This window comes from Anas platyrhynchos, chromosome 7 (genome assembly GCF_047663525.1).
Source record: "Anas platyrhynchos isolate ZD024472 breed Pekin duck chromosome 7, IASCAAS_PekinDuck_T2T, whole genome shotgun sequence".
NCBI classification, from domain to species: domain Eukaryota; kingdom Metazoa; phylum Chordata; class Aves; order Anseriformes; family Anatidae; genus Anas; species Anas platyrhynchos.
In genome coordinates, this window is record NC_092593.1 from 34,839,355 (window position 1) to 34,846,981 (window position 7,627).

The window sequence follows — 7,627 nt, forward strand, 5'->3', positions numbered from 1 at the left end:
ATCTCAGAAACTGTGTCTGCAAAGATAAATGATGGTTCTAGTAGTAGTTATACAAAATAGGCAAATATTTCTCATTCAAAAGGTGTTTCATAGGCAATTGCACTCAAACTAGTACAACAGATGCTTACAAGCTGAAATTTTGGTCATCAATGGAACTGACAGGTTGTTTAAAAAATGTTAAAAATTTATTGTGGTACTTATTCAGTCTAAATTTAAGTAATAAATACCAAAAATAGAAATTAATCCTGTAAAAATATTATTTCTTGTATCTTAGGAAATTGTGACTGGACACTGATACTGAAAAATATTAGAACTGAAAGTTTGTCAGTGCATTTGGTACAAATCATAGATTCATAGAATTACAGAATGGCTTGGGTTGGAAGAGACCTTAAAGATCACCCAGTTCCAACATTTCTACCATGGGCGGAGACACCTCCTACCAGACCAGGTTGTCCAAAGCCCCATCCAGCACCTCCAGGGATGGGGCATCCACAGCTTCTCTGGGCAGCCTGTGTCAGGGCCTCACTAATCTCTGGATTTCTCCTTGTCCTATTTTATATATATATTTTATATATTTATATCATATCTGAACTGAATGCATTGCCAACAGTTCTGACTAAGTGTTTTGTTTTTCATTAAAATCCAGATCAGCTCCTTAAGAATAACAAGAAAAAGTTTCTTGTTTAATAAAATGTTGTTTGTTAATTCCAGTGGAATTGTTAATCCAGAACTGATTTTACTGAAAAAAAAAAAAAAAGTTATAATTTACGGAAGACTTACTATGACTTCTCATTAAAAAGGAATTACATTTCACAAGTATCCTGAATGTCTGCTAGTAATCCTGACCACATTACTTGTGTGGTAAGACAGATCCACGCAATGTAAGCAGAAGCAGCTTTGTTTCAGAAAACTGAACGCTTCATTACAGGATCATCTTGCTTAAAGCCTGTCTTAGGGTCAAATTGTTACTGACAACAATCTCACATTTCTGGTATCTCCTTATGGTTGGCTTGTCATTAGTTTAAGTAATTAGTTCTTTAATCCTTTTCTCGCTATCTCACATGTTTTTGTTGTGTATCTGTTATTTTTCTTCTGTATATCTTACCTGTGCCACCTCTGGCCTTTCCTGTATCTTTTTCTTCAGAGTATTATTATGAAATTCTGGAGTGATCAATGTTTATCTGAATCTCTGTAACCATTTCTGAATCTACTATTAGTTTTTTTTGGGACCTCTAACATATTAGCTCTGTGCCTTATTTTTCCTACATCTGCCTTTGGAAATTAAGCCTTACATATAATTAATTTTATTTTTTTATAACAGTTTAGCTATTCTCAGGCTGTTGACTTCTGAAGAGGAATTATTAATTCCTTTCTTTATGATATGTACATTATGATTGAAAAAATAACTTTAAATCTGAAGATATAGCCTTAAGAAATGGACAGATTCACATACGAGTAACAATAAAGAGAAAAACGCAGCAGGACTTACACTGGAATGAAAAAGAATTGTGATGTTTACTGACATGAGCCTCCCTACACCTAATAGCTTGTGCACATTTGTAAAATCTTTCAAAACAGCAGTTGCCACAGTAGGAAAATAACCAGCTATGCAGACAATACCTTCTATGACCTCAAGTCCTAGTCCAGAAAACAAATATTTCTTTACTACTCGGTTGTTCTCAGCAGAGTCATAGTAATTTACCAAGAACTTACGCTGAGGGCTGATGTCCTTTGGGGAAGAAATCTTGTATTTCAGAAATCTGAGACATGCTGTGCAGACAAAATTAATGATGTTATAAAACATTATTATAATTACTCATGCAGAACTTGATTGATGCAGTATGTTCTGAAAGTTCCCATCATATTATTCGTAATTATCTTCTTTCTAAAAGCAACGAGATGTTCTGACTATACAGTTTCCCTTCAGGGAAGAAGTTTTTTGTGTCTTGCAACAGTTCTATAAAAAGATTCTTTATGCACTTAACAATAACACAGAAGTATAATTGTGATTTAGAATTGCTGAAGTATGTCAATTGGGATGGGCTGGTTTACTTATTGTAGCTGTCTACACTATGGAAAAAGGCATGTTGATGTGCGAATAGGTTGTGATATTTTTCATGGTATTTACACCATGTAATCTATCCTGGCAGAGCTGTATCAATCTGTTTACCACCCTATGGTTTTGACGTTGCACTATGAAGTCTTGGAAAACAGATGGCTGTTTTATCTTATGTCAGATGTATATGGGTTATACTGAAGGCCTATATTTCTTTCATTAGCATTTTCTTTCTTTTGCTCTTATATTTTTAAAGTTCATAAGACTTTGGCAACAGCTAGATGGAGCCTAGTTAGATCACAATGCTGCATTTTCTAGATCTGTTATTTTATAGATTTGCTCAGCTTCAGCAACTTTTCTACATTTTTTTTTTTTTCCTTTTCCAGAGCCTGAGAGGCAGGAGAGGTAGACCAAACACCTCTAACTGTGAACTAAACTTCAGTGTATTAAAGGAACCAAAGGCTATGGTGAGTGATGTTTGCTTTGAGATTATGATGTTAGTGTCCTGTAACTGATCATTTATCTTCCATTGATGAAATAATTTTTAATACTTTTGTGGAGAACCCATCTCTTATCTCTAGTACTATGGATTTCCTTTGGTTACTGAGGTCTAGTTTTGTTTTGTAGAAACATTAGAAAGACTATCATTACCATATTCAAAACAACTGTGTATTTTTTGAATGACTCTATCCCAATTATCTCATTCTAGGCTATCTCTCTTCACTCATAATAATTTAGTATCTAAGTGCTACAGTTTCTTAGTGAATGTTGATGGTAGTTTTATTTTTGTGATGCAGTATTATTCCCATGTTTGATGCAGAACTAGACTACAAAGGATCTATATTTATGTTAGAGTGCATAACAATCCTGAGATTCCCAGATAGCACTGCTTAATTTTCTTGTGGAAATATACAGTGTAAAGTCATATAGAATAACTAGCTTTGGTCCTGGAAATGATACAGTTGTGTTGTGGTAGCTCTGCAATAGAACTGATTAGAACTGTTCCTCAAATTGAGATTGCTTTCTGCCTCTGGGTTTTGGATGTCTCTGGATGGTGCTGTCCTGAAAGAATGAGCAGTGATGTGCCTAGTGGATGTGGCTCCGTGAAAGATCAAGACAGAGATGACATGAACTTTGTTTTAATATTGAATTAGGACATACAGGAAGAAAGCATATTGACTAAGAGCAGGGAAGTACTACAAAATAATAAAATTAGTATTTTAGACTTAACTTGAGTGACTTGCCCTATTTTACCCCAGGAATCCAAGCCAAAAGTTCAGTTCCACTCTCCTCTGTCTGTGCCTAAACACTTACACACTATAACATCTCTTTTATTATGTCCTGTTTTCTTTACTCACTGTACAGTGTGGAAAATATACTACAAATCATATTGCTGTGTGGTTCTTTGGGCTTTTGTGGTTTCCTAGTATTAACAGGCTTGTCTGAAAAAGGAAACAATGCCAGGATTTTCAAGAATTCCAGCTTGGACACAGGGGAGTTGGATGGAACATTTCCTCTGTTGTATGTCATGGAGTTTAATGGTCAACTTAGATGCTGGCATTCAGGCTCCACTTGTGCTATTCAGAGTACTGAAGCAACGCTCTGGTTCAGATTCCAGCTACAGTATGAAAATTTTAGTCTCTTTCCAAAATTGTAAGAGCGTAGAAAAATAGGATTGGAAGGGGCCTGAAGAAATTGTTTAGGTTATCCCCGACAAAATCTGTTTGCTCCATAGTCTCTCTGACAGCGGTAGAAATTATTAGGTAATGGCCTGAAACAAGCTGAGTCATAAAAAGATCTGATTTACATTCTGGGTGAAATTTGGACTTATGCAGAGGCAAACATAAAACAGCCCATTTTCTCTGTTAAAATTGTGTTAGGTTATTGCGATTTAGGCTAACTCAATTTTGTATGATCTGTGTGAGTGGACAGCTGGGGTGAGAAAGGTTTGATACAGAGAGAGCTGAAAATCTAGTGGGAAGGAGTCTTTTGTATTTTAGCCCACAGTGTGGTGTGCTTGACTAAATATTTATTTATTTTTTTCTAATAGACTCAACTTTCTTTACCTCATAAATCACATATTTCCACATTGCTGTCAGTATAGTAAGTCGAACTGAGGTTAGCATACATATGATTAGTCCATAGCTGGCCACAGTTTGGAGAACTGTGATTAATAGCTGCTCAGGCTCTCGGATTTTAAACTAAATACACCAGCACTTTAAGGTTTTATAGTTTCACCTAATAGAAATACTCTAAAAGAGCTAGGAACAGATAATTTCTGAATGTATATGCTGCAAATGAACTGGAACTGTTCAGAAAGATTAAACTGTTTATTTTTATGCTTGTTTCTCTCTGTACCTTATTATTTCAGAGGCTATATCTGGTGGTTGCAAATATGACAAATCTGGTTTTATAAGAATAAAAATACTTCACTGAAGATGCTTCAACTTTAAAGCACAATCATAATTTAATAAACAAAAAACTAATGATATTGGTCCTAGACAGGAATAAAAGCTTAATGTGACTGCTTATGATATCATTGACTCCTGTACATTTCTCAGTCTTGTAAACTGAGGATCTGCATAACTCTTCTTTCCTGAAGAACACGAAGATAACTCACAGCAAGTTTGCAACAGCATCTCTGTTATCCTTCACACACCAGAAAAGTGACCATGTATAGATGGCCTTGTTCACCATCATCACTAACACACATTTACATTTGTATCAGAGATAAGGTGTGTGCTTTTGGGGCGAAGCTATAGCAACTATACTGGCAAATGAAGTTACAGTGTTTTTCTATTTTTTAAGTGTAAACAAACACATTTTTGTGGTTGTCATTTTCAACACTGAAGTTTTTCTTTAAAGTTGGTACTAAAAGCTTAAATCAATATTTTTAAAATTACGTCAGGCTTAGAGTAGAAGATATACCAAATTTTATAGTGGTGCAGATCCTGTAAGATTTTTAATAATTACGTTACATTCCTTAAATCCAGAAAAGGCCTCCTCCCTAAAGAGTTGGCAGTCTGAGAATATAGTTTTTTTTTTTTTTTTTTTCTTTTAAAACAATTTACAGTTTTTTAACCAGAAATTTAAATATTAAACTTCTCAGTCTTCACAAGTCACGAAAAGCAACTGCCACAGATGTGTGCAGATGTTACATGAAAACCCAATTTTTATGTCTGAATAATCACAGCATCTTGGCCTGTGGAGCAGCTAACCTTAACACCTTAGAGCTTATTTCTCTATTCATTGTCACTTGAAAAATATCAGAATATACAGATTGTTGTAAGGTATACAATTCTTTATTATCTTTGCAAACATATACATGTATGTAAACCAACATGAATAAGTATTTTGTTTTTTTTTTTGAAGTAGACATGCAGGTAGAAACAGAAGTAACCAATGCATTGCCCTTACATCATGGGCCAGAGTTGGCAAGATACTGCATTTGCTGTCAGAACTGAAGCTGGATGCTTCATCTTGTAAAATTTCATGAAATAAGTTTCATTTGTCACAGAGACTTGTGGACTCCAGTGAGTTCACACATCAGCATAACAATCTGCTTTCCTCAAATACTGATGCACTTCATTTTGTTATGTTGGCAGTCTTCTGGATGCAAACCATTGTAAAGTCTAGTGTAAAGTTGCAATGTGTTGCTGAGTGTAATCACAGGAGCACACCATTCCTCTTTAGGTTGTTTGGAGCTGACAACAACATGAGCAAGGATTGAAGTATTTAGCCATTTCTGAAATGAAATGTAACAAATAGCATAAAATGCAATATACTATCTTAGACTTGTTAACCACCACTATTTACAATAGTTATACTGTAACTTCCCCAAATCTTTTATTTTATTATTTTTATTTTTTATTGTAACTCTATAGTTATGGTGCATGGAAAATTCCTAGAGGGAGACTACACAGATAATTATAATTTAATGTATAGTAGATGGAAGGCAGCTGTGGTAAATGAAAGTAAATGAGCATTATTATTTCTAGCAAATATGGACACAGTAAAAGTCATTTAATAGCTGTGGAGAAATGCAGGCAAGAGTTTCTCTGTTTTCTTATGGCACTTGGTTACATCAAAGGGAAAGGAACAAGTATGGTTACCGTAACACCTGTTGTGTATTATAAGCTCACTAAAAGCTGGAAAGAAAAGTTGTCTAGGGTTTCAGGTAATCATTTTACCTGAAAGCAATCAATAGATTTCTATTAATAATAATTTAAGAAGTCATTATTAATAATTAGTAGTGACTGTGAGTGGAAGCAGGTAAGAAAGAAAAAAATGTTGACAACCTGAAATCATTGCCTATTAGTTGTGTAATTCTTCTAAAATAGGTTAAAAGGATTCACGCACTGGATGTTTTGCTTTTTCAAGGCTACTGCATTGTAACAAAGTGACTGTAGAGTTTCCTGACACTGTGATACCTGCTCTCCAGAGTATAAGACTGAATATTTTTCTTGTGATGTAGAGAGTGGGAACTATAAATATTTGAAAGTTAACATTATGGTGAAGGCTTTTAAGGTACTGCTGTCATGTGAATTTAGGTTGTTACAAAACTAATTTGAGAAAACCACTTTGTGTTTGTTTTTCAAAGGATTCACTTACAGATTAATTTGCCAACTCTCTTCTGATTAAATATTTCCTCACTAAACCTTTCACCCATCTGTTTCTCTGGAAGTATTTAAACATTACCCGTTCCACTTCAAAATACTCTGTAAGCTGGTTTATATACTAGTTTCTAGAAGGAAGAGATCATACTGATAGTTTAGAAATGTTAAATCCAATCTTTCTCCAAGTCTTCTTTTACTTGAATTTCTCTGTTTTTAAACTTACAACTTTAAAATATTTAATTACTATATAAGTTTAAAAAATAGACAAATTCAAGATTATTTTATGTGCAATTCATTAGGGAAAAGAAATACAGAAGACAACATAGTAAGCAATGAAATGGGCAATTAGAATTGTTGACTTCATATTTTTCAGAAGAAAGATAAAAATTATGTTTGGCTCTTTGACCTAGAATGTGACCTAAAATACAGTGAAGGTCCTCTGTCTGAGACTGTACGTGTTCCTCCCCTCCCTTGAGAAAGGAAAGGTACAGAATCACGATACGCTTAAGTCCTAACACACCAACAAAGTTTACGGTTTCCCAAGTCAGCACACATTGCTTCAGATAGCCTCACTTGAACCCCTGACTCTATGGAGTGAGACCAGAGTTTTCTGTTCTACCATCAGCCCCAGAACTCTTCCTCCCACTCAGGTGCCTTCCATCTCATTGGAAATTATCCCCTCACAGTAAGTTACCTGATGAGGAGGTGGGGAATGAGTGGGCTAGACAGAAGAGGAAGAAAAGGGCTCATGCTGGTATTGCTGGTAAGGAGATAAAAAATTGAGCCAAACGCTTGGGGGCAAGGGGGGAAGGCAGAGCTTCTGTTTAAGTATTCCTTTCAACAAAATAAGATTTTTTTTCTGCAATTCAATGTCATATGTGTGTGCACTTATAAATAGAAGTACTCTAAAATAATATAATTTGAACAGTTAGTACAATAATTTCACATATTTTTC

General features: G+C 34.8%; 1 long non-coding RNA gene across 1 annotated transcript; it reads right to left on the bottom strand.

Annotated features, from left to right (window-relative positions):
* Nucleotides 1-5,430: 5,430 nt before the first annotated feature.
* LOC110353887 (uncharacterized) lies at nucleotides 5,431-7,329 on the bottom strand. Its single transcript, XR_002405063.4, has 2 exons — nucleotides 7,193-7,329; nucleotides 5,431-5,801 (listed from the first exon to the last, which is right to left on the bottom strand). It is a non-coding gene; the product is annotated as an uncharacterized lncRNA (long non-coding RNA).
* Nucleotides 7,330-7,627: the final 298 nt, after the last annotated feature.